Raw genomic sequence first — 20,508 nt, 5'->3', positions numbered from 1 at the left:
GCATATGAATGCACAGGTACATAATGGTTAAAGTTGTCAAAGCTATCACCATTTCATGCTGAACTAGGAAACTGGCAAAAAATAATCAGTTAAATCTTTTGCCTTCAGTGTTTCATTGATGTCCCAGTAAAGTATTTTTACAGATGCTAAGGGATTTGAAGATGGTTGTCAGGCAGTCTGTAAAAAATCCAGTGTCTGGATTGGTTGGGGAACACTGATATTGTTTCAGCTGAATATATTTTCTTTATGAAAGCATGTGAATAAAGAATCTCTGTGCATTAGGTGTGTAATGCATACTATATGTTTGTTAAATTACAGTCCTTGTTGTCATATTGACTCTGTATGATCAATAGTTAATATATAAGGAAATTTACAAATAGGTAACATTTCATTATTATTACTAGTTTTACTGTTATGTGGTAATAGCACCAGGGGCTGTTCTTATTTGTTTCACCTCATTTAACCCGGTACTTTGAAAGTTAGAGGGCATATTTCTCTACGTGAATCAATTCACACACATTGCATGTAGAGAATTACACTCTTGATAGAATGATGCTGGTGGTGTAACCTGACGTCTTCAGTGGTATATAAAGAATTTGCCATTAAGATGTTGCACTTCATAGACTTAGAGCCCAATAGTATTTCCATTGAAGTCTGAGTATATTAATATTGACTCCAAAGGAATCAGGATTCGGTCTTTAGACAATACATATTGAGCCAGATTGTGAACTTCTTATTAGAGCTGTGCAAAGAAATTATTTTTTTTTCAGTTCACTGACAATTTTGAGAAACTGGAGGGAAAATCATTTTGGGTTGACCCAAAGCCAAAATTTGTTGAAATATTCAATGAATTGAAGAAAAAATGTTTTGATTTCAAGATATTTTTAATAGTTTTAATTTGTGAAAAGTTGTGGTGTAACTGAATCTGCATTTTCTACCCCTCCCTCTTCCCCGGACAAAAAAAAATTTCTCCTCACTCTATTCCTGTTTAACTTGCATCACTTATGATTGTCTAGTGACCAGTGCCAGTATGTGGATTTTTATATTGAATCCAGGTAAAATACTGTGTGCTGGCTTTCTGCTCACCCTAGCAAATATGACAGGTTTCAGAGTAGCAGCTGTGTTAGTCTGTATTCGCACAAAGAAAAGGAGTACTTGTGGCACCTTAGAGACTAACAAATTTATTTGAGCATAAGCTTTGGTGAGCTACAGCTCACTTCATCGGATGCATTCAGTGGACTGCACTGAATGCATCCGATGAAGTGAGCTGTAGCTCACGAAAGCTTATGCTCAGATAAATTAGTTAGTCTCTAAGGTGTCACAAGTACTCCTTTCCTAGCAAATATGATTGTTTTTCATGTATTGGATAACTGCTGATTAAGCTATTTTGCTTCCATGTATCTGTTTTGGAGAAAGCCATTCACATGTTCCCGAAACCCTGAATATATCCTCTTTTCTCCTCCTCTTGGTATTTACTGTACTCTAGGCTTTGTGCTAGAGACCCAACTTCTAGTGGGAAATGTCTGGTTGAAACTCTTTTGCAGCCAATCAGTAACACAACTAATCTAGCAGGGTGATGCAGCGTTTTCCCATCTGCTCCAGGGGGTTGAATTTGCAACAGTCCCGAACCTGCCAACAAAAGACCAGACTCATCTCTATGATATAGTGGTATGAAGCATTAAACATAGAGCTGCCAGGCTAGTGAATGCAAACCACACATAAATTAAACAATTAAATTCTTGCTTTATGTTGCTAGGAAATATATGGAACGATTAAGGTCTCTTTGTGTGAAGTGCTGTGTAAGGAGTAGCTTGGGTGGTTGCACAGTAATACTAGACTCTGATGACAGCAAGCATTCAACATACTGTAGGTTTAACACTCTTAGGCAGCTCACTTTCTTCCTGGTATTGGTTTCTGGGAAGGATGAGCTGTCACCACTCTTGATGTGTGCAGAGAACAGAGGTCTCCTGAGATAAGGTTGTTCATTATGCTTCCTGAAGAACCATTAAATTTCTATCAGTGCAAAGTGATCCACTCCTTGGATAAAGACATTGTTTTCTGATCCTTTTCTTCTATGCTAAACTCCACTTGGACAATTTTGAATCTACAAACAGCAAGAATGTAGAAATCTGTAAGTAGTAATATCAGATTCATTTTAGACAGGGTGTTACAATGGATGACTAGATGAACAAATTATACATTCTTGCTGCATTGTCTGGTATGTACTCTGAACGAACCTGTATAAAACTGAAATATGCCATTCAAATCAAGTTGCTTTGTATAGATTTACTGGATTGTATATGTGGTTGTAATGTTCTGTTTTAAAAGATGTCAAAATTTTGTCAGATTCATTATAACTTTAAGTGTTGTGTAGTAAAATTATTACCATAAAATCTCGGGTTTTTTGAACAGCGTGTCTTTTTCTGGGGCCTCTTTTAAGCAAATGCTTCAAAAACTTATTTTAGTACAAAATATTGGCATATTAATCAATGAGGAAAAAACAATGAGGAAAAATAAGGTGTAAAATTGTAAATGTACCAAATCTATATTTAATCTGTGTGCATATACATATAAATAAGTCTACACCATATATTTGTATGTATGAGTGTATAATACTGTGTGTGTAGGAGTATTTGTGTGTATTACTTATATTAATGTAAATAACGCCACATGTATGAAAGGTGTATTTGTAGATACACTGTGGTCTGCTCTAAATTACCCAATTGTACTGAAAAGTTCTCAGTTATAGAAAATTAGAAGTATTGGGATAATATTATATTAGAGTAGAACATTTTTTTATATTTGAAGGAAATTCTATAAAACTATTAATTGCCAAAAAAATTCTTTGTCTCTCATCACAATTGACAGTATACTTCCACTAAACTATTTAACACCATTTTTCCTCCTGCCAGTCTGAGTATCTAGTCAACACATGCATCAATTGGGCTAGATTTTATTATTTCAGAAATCAGATTTGTTTAAAAATAGTGAGTTCTGCTGTTGTGGTCCTCTGTTTATTGTTTCATTCAGCCTCTATAATTGCTCATCCTTATTCCAGGTAGTGCTAAGGATAATGAAGCCAAGATGTCACATATATGATACGCTAGTGTCAGCTAGATAAACATTCGTCACAGCCCTTACCAGTTTATGGACATGTGCATTTGATCACAACAGTAATCATGTTTGTTTTGGGAATGGCAGTGGTATGATTGCTGATGACCTCTGACCTTTGCTTTTGTTTGCTACATGTTACTCTTTGTTTGCTACATGTTATGAATGGTGATTATCAATCATGTCTCTCAGACTGACAATATTTAGACATAAATGCCTCACTGCAGACAGTGCACATTTCATGGTCTGATTAAGCAGTGTCTCTGCATGAACCACATTTTAATAACTAGTAAGGCAAGTTACATGACAGTTGTCTTAACAGAGAAATAAGAATTTTGTATTGTTAATCATAATTTCCTTTTTCTCTCCACTTAATTTACCGCATTTACAAATATCTTCAGTGTGTGCGCTTTTAGCACTTTTAACAGAATTGTAACTGGTGCTGTTTAAAAAACAAGAGTGTATTTCCTACACAAGAAGCTTTTAAAAAGGGCAAGTTTTAGTTCAGGGCTGTACATGTAATCATTGTTTTGCTGCTTACAGTGAGGGAAAATTTACTAGTGTTATTCTCTGTGGAATTATTGTGCTTCAAGCACAAATTTAATTCCACTGCTTGAAGATAAGGGGTTTTAAGGAAAAGTGTTCAAAGCTTTCTTTAGTTGTTAGTGGTTTTATTTATATATTTTTAGAAGGCAAAACAGTATTAGTGTTTTTCTTGTATGAGTCTTTGATGGTTTGAAGGTTATACAGTACTGCTAAAGGGAAAAGTTGCTTGGTGAAATTTTATAAAGAGGATTAAAATAGCATTATTCCTAGATGGCTGTAAATTAGTAAATACTGTTACGAGCCTGCAGTACCCTACAAAATTGTAGTGATATAGGGGTAGGGCTGTGTGTGTGTGTTTGTTTATAAAATACAAAAAAAATGTGGAACTAGTAATATGCAATGGAGCCTTTCATCTTTTGGTCGTTGGTTTGCATCATGACCAGGTCAACCACCTTTTTATGATGTTTTAGTGGCCTAAATAAGTTTTAATCATATTACCTGTGAAAAAGTGGCTACATTGCATACAAAAAATGCATAGGTACAAATTTTGCTTACCTTATGCAGCTAGGGTGAAGATCACCCCTGTGCAGAGGGCCAGCCCAAGGCCTATGCAGCCTTTAGTGCCTCAGAAGGCATAGGCACGACCTTTTTAGGGTGTGCAGGTGGACAAGTCTCATTAACTTGATTGGAAAGACTTGCATGAGTGAGGCAATGGTGAAGTACCATTGGTGCCAATTATCTAGGGAGGTCCCAGTTTACAAGCTCTTTATGGGTACATCTACATTGCAAAACAAAACAAAACAAAACAAACAAAAAAAACCCCAAAACACAACAAACGGCAGCGAGTCTCGGAGCCTGGCTTAACTGACTCGGGCTCATGGGGCTGTGCTATGGGACTAAAAATAGCACTGTGGACGTTCTCATTCGGGCTGAAGTCTGGGCTCTGAAATCCAGTGAGGGCAGTGGGTCTCAGAGCCTGGGCTCCAGCCCAAGCAGGAATTTCCACATTGCTAGCCCCGTAGCGAGAACCCTGTGAGCCCAAGTTAATTGATCCAGTCTCTCAGACTCACTGCTTCAGGGTTTTCTGTTTTCTGTGTTTTGCAGTGGAGATGTGCCCCATAAGGGTTTAGACATTTCCTCTTTAGGACAGAAATGAGTAACTGATTTCCAATGGGAGTTAGGTGCCTAACCTGCTTAGGCAATTTAGAAAATCCCACGAGGCAGCTATCTGCATCTTTAGGCACTTAGTGCCAGATTTACAAAGGTGTCTATATCTGGTTTGTAACATTTTTTAACTTATTACATTCAAAAGGGACTTTGGCTTTTCAGAAAGCAGGGGCGAACCAGTGAGATGATTACCAAATACATCACACAAGTGCTTAAAAGATTATATAGTTAAATTCAACCCTAGAGCTGGATATTTTTATAATTTTCATGTGTATATCATTTTTTTTTTACAAACAGAATATTACTGCAGAGATCAGTTTTTGATCCCACCTTTTAAAACATCATCTTTAAAGATCTGGGTGGCAGAGGGTTAAACAGCATATTAATGAAATTTACAGATGGTACTTACATTGGAGGAGTGCCAACAACTGCCAGGACAGAGGAAAAAAGGCAACGAATCTAAAAAGTTTAGCTATGCAGGGAGAAAACAAGAAATTCAATTTGGAAATAAAATTAGGGCAAAATAAATCTGTAACAGAGATTTCAGTGAGATGGAGAAGCCTTGAAAGTAGTAATGACATTTAAAGGTGATAGGAAATTTGCTGTGCACTGTGTCACATGGTAGAAAAACAGACCAATTCACTTTTGGGTGGTATATGTCTCACAGAGCAAGGAGGTAGTGGGAGATCAGACCTAGAAATTTGTTTTCAGTCCCAGATCTGCCACGACTAGATGTGAGCCCAAACTGGAAACCAGAAATTGTACTTCCATTTTCCTCCCCAAATTTTGAAAAGGTCTGGAACCCACATCAAAACATTGCAGCGGAGGAGTGTATAATGGGCCACTATTTCTTCCTTGTATCTCAATATCCTTGAATTTAGGAACATAGAAGTTGCCATAACTGATCAAATCAGTGGTCCACTTATTCCAGTAACCTGCCTTTGGCAGTAGCCAGGACCAGAGGCTTTAGGGCAGTGGTTCACAAACTATGGGGCAGGCCTCCCAAGGGAAGCGCAGAAATATGTTTAGGGAGACGCGAACTGTGTGTGCTTTTTTTTTAAAGAGCTTTGGTTGTCAGCTCCTGGCGGCTGGGGCTCATGCAGAAGGGCCGTGCACACCTGTGAGGTGGGGGAAAGGGGATAAAGGGGATTGCTGGATCCTCCCCTGCCTGGGGTTTACTGCCAGATTCCCCACCACCAACCAGGGCTGACAGCCCAAGCTCAGGCTCTCCTTCTCCACTCCTCCCTCACTGGGAGGTGGCGGTGGGGCTCTGGCTGTCAGCCCCAGGGCAGTGGGGCACCATCTGTCAGCCCCGTCCCACACCCCAAGCCTCTCAGCCAGCCTGGTGAAAATGAGCAAGTGAGTGACAGAGGGAGGGGAGGATGGAGTGAGTGGGGGGAGGGGGACCTCAGAGGAGGGCGGGGCGGGGGCAGGCCAAGGATGTTCAGTTTTGTGCAAGTAGAAAGTTGGCACTCTATCCTCTCGCCTAAAGGAAGCTGTTATTCCAAATGGGAGGATGGGCTGCTGGTGCCATGGGCTGGATATAGGAGGTGGTCTGTGGGACCCCAGCCCTCTCTTTTCCTTTCCCAGAGTGGTGGTGGTAGTGGTGGTGGTGGGGGGGCTCTATCCCCATTTGGTGTCCTAAGAGAGGGCAATGGACTACTAGTTGGGTCTACAAGGTTTATGCGGGGATCCGAGCTTGTTGGCACTCTCTCTCCCCCTACTTCGGAAGATGGAGGCGTTCATGGTGCATGTGGTGCTCCAGAATGTGGGATGGGACACTGGGGCCGTGCACTGAGTCTGGTGGATAGTCAGGGGATGGGGAAGTGGGCTGCCTGGCCTGGCTTTCCTGTACCTACCCCATTGTTATAACTACTGTGGCAGTTCCCAGGTGTTTGCATTCTAGTGCATGCTGCTAGTGCTTTGGCAGTGGTATGGGCATAGCTCTTTAGAATATGCATGTGTTCAGTTATTATTTCGGCATGCTGCTAACATTTTTCCTAAGGTACACAAGACAGAATGGAAATGGTGACTTTTAACCATTTACATCTCAACCAAACCTAGTGGAATTTCCTGGCACAAAAAGAGGCAGTTATTTAGTCTGAGGGTTTTCTTTTTACCAAATTCCAAAGGCCTGCAAAAAACAATGGAGACGTTAGAGCTTCTCAAAAAAAGATTGCAAGAATCTTTTACGGGGCTAGGTAGCCTAAATACAGGGGTTGCTACAAGTTCCTTCAATTTTATTTATTTAATAAAAAACTCTTATTTCGTTGTTATGGTTCAATCCTATTTAGAGTCCTGCTACATTTTTGGTCTTGTTGATATCTTGTGTCAAAGAGTTCCACAGGGTAATTTAAAACTGAGTTTAAAAAAACTGTATTTACTTTTATCTATTTTAAATTCACTGCCTTTTCAATGTCATTGCATGTCCCCTTGTTCTTGTATTATGAGACAATAAATAAGAGTGCCCAAATTACCTTCTCCATCATGCTTTCCTCAATTAAGGAGCTCAAGGAACTGACTTATGAGGAAAGAAGTGAAAGAACTATATAGGCCAGGTTTCTACAGTTGCCTAGAGGTGCCGAGCACCTGCAACTCCTATCATCTTCAGAGTCGTGAGTGCTTAAGTACCCTTGAAAATCAGTCCTTACATGAATATCTTGACTTAGGGATAAGTAAGGGGTTGTCTACATAAGAAAGTTGCACCAGTTTAACTTAAGATATGATTAAAAACTGATTTTAACTGGCACAAAAGGCTATGCAGACACTTGTTTCAGTTTAAACCAGGTCTATTTTAGTTTTGCTTAAGTTGGTTTTGAACAGGTTTAAACTAAAACAAAGAAAGCCATTCTTAAACCGAAGTAAGAGTGACCACACAGTAATTCTCACCAGTTGAGCTAAATTGGTTAAAAAACATAAGTGAAACCAGTAGGGGGCATGATAAGTTTATTTGAAGAGTGTAAGGAAGGAAGTTAAGGAATTAAGTAAAATGGTTCAGGAGGCTATAACTAGGAATAGTGGGATGAAACTGAGAGAAAATTTAAGGCTGAATTTTAAGAAAAAAATTATGGCATTGAGATCTGTTAGGCTGCTTAATATAGTCCTGAAGGAAGTGCTGTGAACTGCCTCGCTTTTAGTAAAGATAGAATAAAGCTGTAGAAAATATACTGTAGGGAACAATCCTGTATTGCCAAAGAGATGGGCTAAAGGACGAGCTCTAATTTATATGAGTCCAGCAGTTCTCAACATGTGGGTTGTGACCCCATTTTAAACCAGGGCTGGCTTAGAGTTGCTGGGGTCCAGGGCTGAAGCCCAAGCTTCAGCCCTGGGCATTGGGTCTCAGGTTACAGGCCCCCTGCCTGAGGCTGAAGCCCTTGGGCTTCAGCTTTGGTCCCCCAAACCCGGGGTGGTAGGGCATAGGCTTTGGCCCCCCGCCCAGGGTGCCGGGGCTCAGGTGGGCTCAGGCTTTTGTTGTCAGAAGGGGACTGAAGTGCAATGAAGTTTGTCAACCCCTGTATTAGTCTATGGTTCTATGATCATGGAGACTCAAATAAAAGGACAGTCTTCCAGGTCATGGTTCAGTTGTACCAGTGGGGAAGTGTGTTTGTGCTGAAACATTCTGTAGACTTTTGTCTCCTGGGCTTATGGTTGGTGCCTTTTGGTCTAAAATTCACATGTAACTTTTTTGCATTCCATTTTTTTTAAACAGTTGTCTCGCTTGCTGAGCTAGTCCTTTGCAATGTTTTATCTAGCAGCTGTTTGGTGATTCAGCCACATATTTATTTAAATCATTCAAATTAATTGCAAGAAGGTAGTCTGGACTCATGTAGAATATTAAGTTATCAGGCCTGTGAGAGATGTGGAGCATTGCTTGCTATATTTAATATGCAGCTGTATCTAATATCCAGAGATAAACATGTGGTACACCTGAAGATGCTGCAGCTAAACAAATTTTGTGAGAATTAATTGGCAGCTTTTGAAGCACCCATCAAATTGACAGGGACATGTTCTGGGAAGATAGATATGATTTTTGCTGTATCACTAGTAACAGGTGTGGATTTAAAATGCTGCAGAAAAAAGCAGTTAGCTGTTTGATCAAATTGCATTATTCAGCATGTTGTAGAACACACTATGAGAGACTTTCTTTTTGATTTAATGGTCTTTTTAAGATTGGAGGATTTAGAAATATCCATGGAGCAGTATGCCTTCTCCAGTTTCCGCTATTGTATGGTAGAGGGTTTAACCCTTTCATGGGGGGGGGATAGCTCAGTGGTTTGAGCATTGGCCTGCTAAACCCAGGGTTGTGAGTTCAATCCTTGAGGGGGCCATTTAGGGATCGGGGCAAAAATTGGGGATTGGTCCTGCTTTGAGCAGGGGGTTGGACTAGATGACCTCCTGAGGTCCCTTCCAACCCTGATATTCTATGATTCTATGTAAGTAATTTGTAGGACCGCTCTGTTTTGTAAGGGTATGCAATTTCTTTGATTTTAAACAATGCCATATATTATACTTGAGACCTTAGGGAGCACCTTTGTCTATTTGACTCCTTCACTGCTGCCAGACAGAACACATTTCTCAGTGGAAAGGACTGTCATTCATAGGGTATCAGGCTATGTCGGTCTGCATTGCAAGAAGCACCTTTTTTTGTGTGTATCTGGTTACCAGGAAGAATAATTCCCCACAAACTTTTCACTGCTTCAGAAAACTGATTAACACCTATCAATAGTGGAGTGTGTCAGGATTCTGAAAAAATATATAGTGAAAATTACATTTATTATTACTAGGACTGTCAAGCAATTAAAAAATGAATCATGATTAATCACAAGATGAATCACGCTGTTAATAGAATACCATTTATTTAAATATTTGTGGGTGTTTTCTACATTTTCAAATATATTGATTTCAGTTACAACACAGCACAGAACGTGTCCAGTGCTCACTTTATATTTATTTTTGATTACGTATGTTTGCACCATAAAAAACCAAAAGAAATAGTATTTTCAATTCCCCCATTACAAATACTGTAGTACAATCACTTTATCATGAAAGTTGAAATTACAAATGTAGAATTATGTACAAAAATAAGTGTAAAACTTCAGAGCCTACAAGTCCACTGAGTCCTACTTCTTGTTCAGCGAATCGCTCAGTCAAACAAGTGTGTTCACATTTGTGGGAGATAATGCTGCCCGCTTCTTGTTTACAGTTGTATACAGGCATTCACACGGCACTGTTGTAGCCGACATTGTAAGATATTTACGTTCCAGATGCACTAAAGATTCATATGTCCCTTCAGACTTCAGCCACCATTCCAGAGACATGTGTCGTCTGATGACAGGTTCTGCTCAATAACAATTCAAAGTAGTATGGACTGACGCATGCTCATTTTCATCGTCTGAGTCAGATGCCACCAGCAGAAGGTTGATTTTCTTTTTTGGTGGTTCGGGTTCTGAAAGCATGCTCCACACCTCATCCCTCTCAGATTTTGGAAGTCACTTCAGATTCTTAAACCTGGGTCGAGTGCTGTATCTTTAGAAATTTCACATTGGGTAACTTCTTTGCGTTTTGTCAAATCTGCAGTGAAAGTGTTCTTAAAACAAACAACATGTGTAGGGTCATCATCCAAGACTGCTCTAACATGAAATATATGGCAGAATGCAGGTAAAACAGAGCAGGAGACATACAATTGTCTCCCAAGGAGTTCAGTCACAAATTTAATTAACACATTAGTTTTTTAACAAGCGTCATCAGCATGAAAGCATGTCCTCTGGAATGGTGGCTGAAGCATGAAGGGGCATACAAATATTTAGCACATCTGGCATGTAAATACCCTGCAATGCCAGCTACAAAAGTGCCATGCAAACTCCTGATCTCGCTTTCAGGTGACATTGTACATAAGAAGCAAGCAGCATTATCTCCTGTAAATGTAAACAAACTTGTTTGTCTTAGCAATTGGCTGAACAAGAAGTAGGACCGAGTGGACTTGTAGTCTCTAAAGTTTTACATTGTTTTGTTTTTGAGTGCAGTTATGTAACAAAGAAATCTGCATTTGTAAGTTGCACTTTCATGATAAAGAGAATGCACTACAGTACTTGTATGAGGTGAATTGAAAAATACTATTTCTTTTATCATTTTTACAGTGCAAATATTTCTAATAAAATAATAATATAAAGTCAACACTGTACACTTTGCATTCTGTGTTGTAATTGAAATCAATATATTTGAAAATGTAGAAAAACATCCAAAATATTTATTAAATTTCAATTGGTATTAACAGTGCGATTAAAGCTGCAATTAATTTTTTTTGAGTTAGTTGCGTGAGTTAACTGCGATTAATCGACAGCCCTAATTTTTAATTTTTATTACAGTAGTTCCTGGAGGCCCCCACCAAAATCAGGTCCCTGTTGTGCTAGATGCTATACATACAAGTAGTAAAGAGAGAATCTTTGTCCCAGGGATCTTACAATCTAAATAGACAAGAAAATCATGGGAGAAAGGACATATTATTCCAATGTTATTGGATTGGGATGTGAGACCAGACAAAATCTGGGCCTCCTAGTAAATCAATATTTGGGATCTATAACATTAGAGGACAACAGAAAAGAGAAAATAGACATAAAATTAAATCCATTTCCTCCCCCATTACATAGGTTTAATAACTTGTAACTTTGCTTATAGGCCAAAATGCCTAATTTCTTTCACACAGAGGAAGGCATGTCTGAGCAAGGCTTATCAGACAGAATGAGCAATGTATCTTCTGTATCTCTTTTCAGCCTGCAGACTTTGAATACAAAATTACAAGTTTCCAACACAAGCATCAAACATTAGTGCATTCCTTCCTACAGTTTGGTGCATAACTAAAGCAGTAAGCCAAATCTGTAAGAGAGAGGTGTGAGCCCATGCCAAAATGGTCTGAAGGAACTATTGCACAGGAGTAACATGAATGGGGCCTAATTAAAAAAAAATTAAATTAAATCCCTATGGAAACATGGAACTTGACTAGTCTGTCAGTTGCCCATGCGTAGCATCCAGTTAAGTCAGTGGAGGTTGGATGTGCACCACAATTGGGTTGTCAAACCCTGTGTGTGTGTGTTTTAAACCTACATTAAACCCTGTCTCAGCACATTAGCCTGACCTTGGCATTTGAAAAGGGGTCATATTCTTGCACAGATGAACTGTTCCTGAACAATTTCTCCAGTGCATTAGGCGTAGACAAGGCTTTCTTCAACATCAAACATGTATGCCTTTTTTCTTTAGTGACTGAAATTCAATCTTTATCTTCATTGTGATCATTCACTTTCAGTTACTGTTTGAGTGCCCCTTCATTCCTCCTACATTGTTTTTTTATTTCATCACTTCCAGATTAGCTTACTGTGATATTGGTACTTTCTTTTCTAACCAAAGTTTTGATTTTTTTAATATAAATTGTTTTTTGCTTCTTCAATCATGTAAAGTATATGAATTTATCCAGTTATCTAATATCCCTATCTAGGTTTTATGCTGTGCTATCTGATCACTTATCTTTGATTTTTGACATGAAACTAGGTGAAACATGGATGATTTTTACTTTTTTAATGTGACTTTTGGGTTCATTCAGGTTCTAAAATCAAAGCAAAAAATGAGCAGTAGCAACTCAAAACAAAACAACACCTAACAAAGAAATAAGGTTTGCATAGCTCCTTAGGAAGTGACATTTCAGAATGAGAGAACAACTTCAAAACAACGAGTTCTTGTAACTCAAGATGTTGCATGCCCACTGCATTGCTAGCTCAGGCTTCAACACTTGAGCTTCAACCCACCCCGCCCCCAACGGGTCAGCTAGCTTGAGTTTAAAGCATTACTTGAGCTAGAGCAGGGGTGGCCAACCTGTGACTCTGGAGCTACAGGGGCTCTTCAGAGGTTAATATGCAGCTCCTTGCATCGGCGCTGACTCCGGGGCTGGAGCTACAGGCTCCAACTTTCCAATGTGCCAGGGAATGCTCACTGCTCAACCCCCTGCTCTGCCCCAGGCACTGCCCCCAACTCCACCTCTTCCCCCGAAGATGCTGTGTCCTTCCTTCTCCCCTCTACCCCTCCAGAGCCTCTTGCACATGCAAAACAGCTGATCACAGCAGGCGGGAGGCACGGTGGGGAGGGGGAGGCACTGGGGCCTTGAGTGGGGGAGCGGATGGGGGGCTGCTGACGTATTACTGTGGCTCTTTGGTGACGTACATTGGTAAATTCTGGCTCCTTCTAAGGCTCAGGTTGGCCATCCCTGAGCTAGAGACTTGTGTGTGTGGGAATCGAGTTAGGGATAACACTTGAGTTATAACTTGAGCTAACTGTGCTGTGACGACACATAGATTGGGTCCTTGGGCTACATGCCGGACTAGGTTCAGCACCTGGGAGTCTTCCTTTGGGTGCTATGACCATTGGTGAAAACGGTGACCCAAAGCAGCTTTCTCAAACCAAAGCATTTAACCTGAACAGCAGGCACAAAGCACAACACAGGAGTAGGATTTTAGTACAATAAAGGATCCGTACATAAGACCATCTGACCTATATCCCTAGGTAAGCCTGTCTCACCTCAGACACCCCAGCCGCTGGAGTCTGCGTTCACCTTAACTCTAAACTGCCCATTTCCCCTGTTCAAAAAAGGTGTCTCTTCTTAAGTTCAGCCAAGTCTTTTGCCTTCTCTTGTGTCTCCTGAGCCAGTTTAAGCCATTTTGACTGGCTCCAAAGGGTGTCAGAGATGGGCTTCACAGCAGATAACTCCGCTTTAGCTCTGATGTTTTCAGAGATGTTGTCCTCCTTCCTGTGCAGCCACCCCTTTCTTAATTAACCCCTTGTATTGATAAATTAAACAACCTCACAACAATCCAGCAAACAGCATATATTCATAAAATGTTAGAGGCAGCTTCGTGTCTTTCACACTCGTCTCAAACTATTATTACAATATGATATATTGAGTTAAATATATGTATTTGTAACTAGAGCAACCAATCAGATACTTACATAAGAGTAATTCATGGTCTTTTACAGTTGTAACCCATTCTCTCCAATTCATTATCATCCTTTCCTATATCTAAATAGATTCTGTAAGCTCATAAGTGCATGCACCTTTCTTCTTAGTTTGTAAAGAACTATGGACTCCTCCTGTGCCAGCCGTAGTAGTAAAAATATGGCCAAAGTATACTCACATGTGTATTTATACAAATAACAAACTCATATTTTCTCACTAATGGTTCCCAAAGCACTTGGCAAACTTTGCATGTACAAATTATGTTGTCCACCACTGAAGTGCAGCCGTCTCAGAGTTGAGACGCTACATGTGTTTTAACAGTGTTCAGTAACACTACAGAACAATTCTGAACAGGAATGGAGAATATTATGTATCATTGAAATTAGAGGGGGAATTTAGATAGGGAATTTAAGTAATTGCACAAGTTGAAATATGGCCAAGTCACTGAAGATAACACCTCTATTCTAGCAAGAAGTGCTATAAGATATATATTAATTTAACATATTTGAAAGAGTGCATCTCCAGCAGCACAATGCCTGCTCAGATGATAACCCAATTTTGTTTAGATGGTGGCACTCAGTCATGTGTCTTGGTGTAGAGTACTTTGCCTCCAAAAGACTTGTTTTGCTGCATTTGAATTCTGTAGAAAATATGATAAAAAAGTGGAATGGGGCACGTAGTTGATATTGACTCTCTCTCAAGAATATATTCTTGGATATATTTTCTCTCTCTGGTGCTTGATGGCCAAAGAATGATGATGGAAGCGAGAAAGAACATTCCTGTCTGACACTGTTTTCACGTATGAAATAAAATGATATATAATAGAGGCTCTAGGTGCTATGCAGAGCATCTCAATCCATGTAATGAAGTTGCTAGCAAAAGCTAAAATGAAGTAAAAAAAATGATCAAGTACATTCATTTGACTTTTGTGACAGGACTATAGCCAGAATCCAAGCAAACTCCATTCTGGGAGATATTGCTGACTGCTGGGGGTGAAAGTAAGGAATTACAGTTGCTTCAGCAGTTATAGCAATGGCTTCTGGGAGTATGATAACCAACGGACAGCTCCCACATATTACTAGGGAGCACATTGCTTTAGCTAAAAAATGTGAAATGTGGACTCAATACAAAAATGTGCACTCAGCCTGGTAAAATAAAGGGAAACACTATCCTGGCCTGCAAAATATCACTACAGAAGCAAAACAATACAAATCCTATGTTATCCTGTGGTGGTTTCTTTTTTTTTTTTCCCCAAGTTTGTGCAAATCTGTTGCTTGTGAAAATGAAGGCCTAACTTGGCATTGGCTAGAGCAGGAACCGGGCAGGCACATGCACTCCATCCTGACCAAAACAGTGCAGCTGTTTCACCGGTGGTCCTCCCTAGAACATAGAATAAAAATAGTATGTGGTGGGTTTTGTCATGTGAAACAATGCAGGGACTAAGCCAGTCCCACCAAACTAGCTATGTTTGAGTCCTAAAGCCAGGGTTTAAACAAGGTCTTCCAAGGTGGATGCTAACATATTACCCTATTTTGCCATCTCACCTGCAGAGTAATTTATTTTGATTTATTTATGTTGAGTAAATTAAGAATTTGGAAGTGATGAGGGAACTTGGTCCATACTACTGTATTTCTTGCAAAGGGTAATAAAAATATGGAATAAGTTACCTGGAAATGTTATTGGAACAAAGAGTCAAATCCTGCAGCCCATAATCAGTCCTTTCAGTGAAAGGCAATAGGAACCTTTGCCTGAGTAAAGATTGAGGTATTTGTCCTAAGTAGTATAAGTTAAAGCAGCACCTAACTTTGTGTCCGGTGATCAGGCTGATTAAGAGGAACAGTGATGATGGAGGAAGATGTGATTTAAAATGTCATTCAAGCAAGGAAGGCATATTAGACTGGATGGCCCTTTTCCTTTTCTTAAAGAGACTGTTCCTGCACCATTTAAAAGTCAGTGGGAGTTTTGTCATTGATATAAATGGGAGTAGGATCAGGGCCAAAATATTTCTCATTAGTTTCATTTACTGAAACTTCCAAAAGTGAATAATAATTCAGGTTATTATAATTTATCTATTAATAATATACTTTGCTCTTACAAAGCTTTTCACCCTCAGATGCACATTACAAATGAAGTTAAGTATTATCTCCTTTGAGTCCTAAGAATGCACAGCTGATCAAAATAGGTGCATCTTACTTTTTATACCATCTAATTAAGGACCTTACACAATATCCATTGAAGTCAGTGGAAGCCTTGTCATTGACTTCAGTAGAGTTGAATCAGGCCCTAAGGCCCAGATTTTTAATGTTATTTAGGCACTGGTGCGCTCAACATTAGAACTCCTAACCCATTCAAGAGCCTACATTTCATTTTCATTTCCTAAGTGGAGAGATGTGCTGGAGAGACATGGGCTCGAAATAAGCAGAGGAAAAAGAGCATATGGTGTGTAATTTTAATAATGTGAACACTGAAGAGTTATGCTTGAAACTAGATGGTGTGACAAGATGGCTGATGTTAGTCTGGTGGGTCCAGAGATTTTCTTGGCGGGGAGCTAAGATGCCACCCCTTGCCCCTGTTCTTGGGGTGTCGATGGCCCCACTAGTGGCCCAGGAAGGTGGTAAAGGAGGGAAGCGGGGGAGGGGTCTGGGTTTGCTCCTCACTCTGAGCCCCAGCCCCTCTCAACCCCTGCATGTTCTTACCCTCTTTCCCCTTGGGTAGGGTACCTGCAGTCCTTAGATGCTGGGGAAGGGAGTCTCCCTCCCCTACTGGGGTAGCATCCCCCTTACTTCAGTTTTCTGATTTTCCAAGTCTCACAGCACACCTCCAGGCTCCAGTCCTCTCTCCTTCCTCCTCTTCCTCTGTCTGCCTGAAGCAGGAGGTTTTATTAGGTTCCTAACAGGGCCTTAATTGACTGCAGGTGATCCAATTAACCTGCAGCCACCTTCCCTAGTCTACAGGGAACCAAGCCTTAATTAGCCTTGAGTTTATATATTTCCCCTCTAGCACTTTCCCACTGTTCCCTGGCCCTCCTGTATCACAATGGGCAGACAATACCAAAAACACAAAGTTTCAAGTATCTGGGTTCCAGAATCTGGAAATTGGAATTGTCTGGCTCAAATGGAGAGAGAGAAATGATGTAGTATATGACAGGAAGATACCCGTAAGATTAAAAGCCAAAGTCTATAAAATAGTGGTGCATCCAGTTTTAATGTATGATGCTGAATGTTGGGCAACAAGAAATATGAGCAAATGATCTGTTCCATTGAAATGCGAATGTTGAGATGGATGAGTGGTGTAAACAATAAAGACAATATGAAGAATGTGTAAGCTAGAGTCATGCTCAAAATAACACTCAGAAAAAAAAAAACAATGAGGGAGTGTAGGCTCAGGTGGCTTGGTCATGTAAAGCACTATCTAGATGAGGTGGGTAAGAGAATCCCTCAGATCAAGCCTGAAGGAAAAAGAGGCTGACTCAAGAAGAAGTGTTAGGATGTCATAAAAGAAGACACATTTGTATGTGGGGTGATAGATGAGATGGCACTGAACTGAGAGCACTTTGGAGGGAGAGGATTTGTAGAGCGGACCTCGTTTGGGATAAACGCAAGGAAGTGCCTTAGTCTCTTGAAGATGAGACTTAGCTTACTAAATAAATTAGGTTTTGCAGCGCTGAGCACAGCAATGCCTAAATACCTTTAAAAATCTGGGCCTGATTGGTTTATGTGCCAGACTGTATTGTGATATGTATTCTGAAATGATCAGAGATTATCAGTAAATGTTACCTCTCTGTTACCTGAATGAAACTGTTAAAGAACTCTCTTGTTCTTTGTTCTCTGTTGCCTTACTAGTCAACTGACTGACAGAGCACTGTCATCAAGAGTTTGATACTTGATACAGCATGAATAATGAGAAATACAGTTATGAAAGGCAGACCTATTTTTTTTTACTATTATTGCCTACGTGTTAAAAAATCCCATGTAAAATAAAATAGAGAATTATAAATTTGGGGCTACCATAAATCTGATTTATCAACTGAGGGCATGAATTACAATCCCTCATGTTGAAAAGTTTGAAGACCGCTGAAAAAAGCACTGAATGAAATACATACAGGCTGCCTTTCTGTGCATTGCATGTTTAAAGTAACAAGGCCAATCTAATAAAAAATATTTGTATTCAGTTCCGCTCCTGCATTATAACACCAGTAGTTTCACAGTATAGTGGGATTGCTTAGTAAAGGGGATAATATGATATACATGTCAGACAACGAAATGAACCAAGAAGTCAAAATCAAGCAGTTCTTATCTTGGACACACTGAGCAATAAAATTATTCTAAGTCTGCAACAAACTTTGCAAAGTCCAGATGATGTTTGCAGCAACAGCATTTCATGTGTGTATCCTCACACCCTGCAATTTATGAATTTAGGACACCCCCAAGAATTATTGAAGTTTATAAACTATTACTGAAATTGATCTGCTTTGTGATGCAATACGACCTTTTCATTTATAAAAGTTAGTTTTTAACTGTGCAGGTACAGTAAGTACTAATAATCATACTCAGTACCGTTTATCTTAAGTATACTTTAGAAACATTAAGGGCTTGGTCCAAAGCCCCCTGAAGTCTGAGATCCTTTTTGTTGACTATAGGGGCTTTGGATCATGCCTTAAATAATGAATAGAAACCCATTTTCCATATAGTGTAAAGATTTTGAATAATCTTTTGTGAGTATTTCCATAACCTGGTGCTGCCCTTTTCCAGTTGAAAAAAAAAAAGCACTTTCATCTCATAATCTACAATGCCAAATGGAATCAGTTATTTTCTCTGGGTTTTGTACTTCAGACTAAAACTATGCTTGGCAAAACAAAGCTTCTCATGTGATGCACTCATCCGATTGCTTCCCCCATGCAGTATATCACACTGATTTCACCATCAATCCCCTAACTCACCAGTAGAGATGTACCTTTATTTATCAGGATACCCTGATTGAATGAATGAGGAGCCATTTGCTGTTATCACAGATATAACATACAGTGGAAAGAACTAAATGTTGCACATTTCAGTGGTTCTGGGAACAACTACAGCTTTATTACTCACAGAACCTCTGCTGGATCAGTGAGATGGACTTTGACTACTCTGTTTTGAGTTGGATACTTTGGGTATGTCTACACTGCGATGTAAGCCCCAGGTTAGTAGAACTCAAGTTAGCAGTCCCTAGGTTTGTTAACCTAGGGCTTGAGTATCTACACTTGTTTGTAACCCCAGGTTAGGAATTGTTGAACCCTGGGTTCCAACCTGGGGCTCTAGCATGTATGCTGCAATATGTGAGCCTGAGTTCAATCACCCATATCTCAGACTTCCTAACTCCCTCCCAAAATGTGCCATTCTAGCCTTTTGTTCATGGTGCAGTGTGGGAAGGCATGATGGTCCGCCTAACTTGTCTGTCCAGAGGACAAAGCAAGTTCACCTGTGGGATTGTGGAATACTTTTGGTGGACTCCTAGAGCATGTGTCCAGTGGGGCCACGTCTACACTGCAAAACAGTAGGCCTTGAACCCTGGTCCTGGCTTGACTCAGGCTGAGACCCTCCACCCCTGTGGTGTCCTGGGACCCTGGATTCGATCACTGGGTTAGTGTGATTTGTGTGTAAATGGAATGGGGGTTAGGCTTGTACCTGAGCTTACATTGCAGTATAGACATACCGATTGTGTGCTTTACCCTGTGCTATAATGGGCTTTCACTATGTGTGTCATTTTTGCATGCTCACTTTAATTCCGCTGATGGGTTTATCACATCCACTGTTCATCCTCATGCGTAACAGTTCACCTAACATATGGCAGTAGCCCTGCACAACAAACACCCATGGTGTATCTTCTTAATGAAGTGATTCATGAGAGACCTTGCTCCTGTCACGGTAGAGGAACTATTGTTCCTGGGGTTTTTTTCTGTTAGAGTAAACATGAGTGTCAGAAACTGAAAACTACATAAGAATCCCTGATCTCACTCCATTGACTCCAGTATGTTCTACCTTTAAAGTCTTAGACACAAATATAAAACAGAAGGAGGAATAAACATGGAGAAGTTCTAACCCTAGGAATGGGTTGGAAACCACGTGGTAGTGGGAAATCTTCTGTCACAGTCTGAGCAAAGAGCAGCATTCAAATATAAATGATCTGAAAGTGCAGAATATTCATTGAAATCCTGATATAATTACAGAAAAACTTTTGGAACCTTCGCAAAAAGAAAAGGAGGACTTGTGGCACCTTAGAGACTAACCAATTTATTTGAGCATAAGCTTTTGTGAGCTACAGCTCACTTCAGCTGTAGCTCACGAAATCTTATGCTCAAATAAATTGCTTAGTCTCTAAGGTGCCCCAAGTACTCCTTTTCTTTTTGCGAATACAGACTAACACGGCTGTTACTCTGAAACCTGTCATTTTGGAACCTTGGGTGCGTAAAGTTTGATTCCCAAAGCCACAGTTAGGCAGCTAGATAAATGTGCCCTGAACTTCAGAGGTGATGGATCTCCCAAGAAGATAATGGCAGCATGAAGCCGCTTTTATCTAGGTGCCTAGATATGCAATTTGGAGACTAATTTCAGGCACCTAAGGTTTCAAATTTTTGGCCTACCTACATATTGTGATGAATTACATTGAAATGTTGACCAATACGCATATACCTAAGGGCCTGTTTCAGA

At 40.0% G+C, this 20,508-nt stretch overlaps 1 protein-coding gene across 10 annotated transcripts in view; it reads left to right on the top strand.

Moving 5' to 3' along the window:
* NAV3 (neuron navigator 3) overlaps window positions 1-20,508 on the top strand; it is a 757,820-nt gene that overhangs the window by 177,426 nt on the left and 559,886 nt on the right. The gene's annotated exons all lie outside the window — the stretch shown is intronic.

This window comes from Natator depressus, chromosome 1 (assembly GCF_965152275.1).
Source record: "Natator depressus isolate rNatDep1 chromosome 1, rNatDep2.hap1, whole genome shotgun sequence".
Classification (NCBI taxonomy): Eukaryota; Metazoa; Chordata; order Testudines; family Cheloniidae; genus Natator; species Natator depressus.
This window is presented reverse-complemented; position numbering and strand designations above follow the sequence as displayed.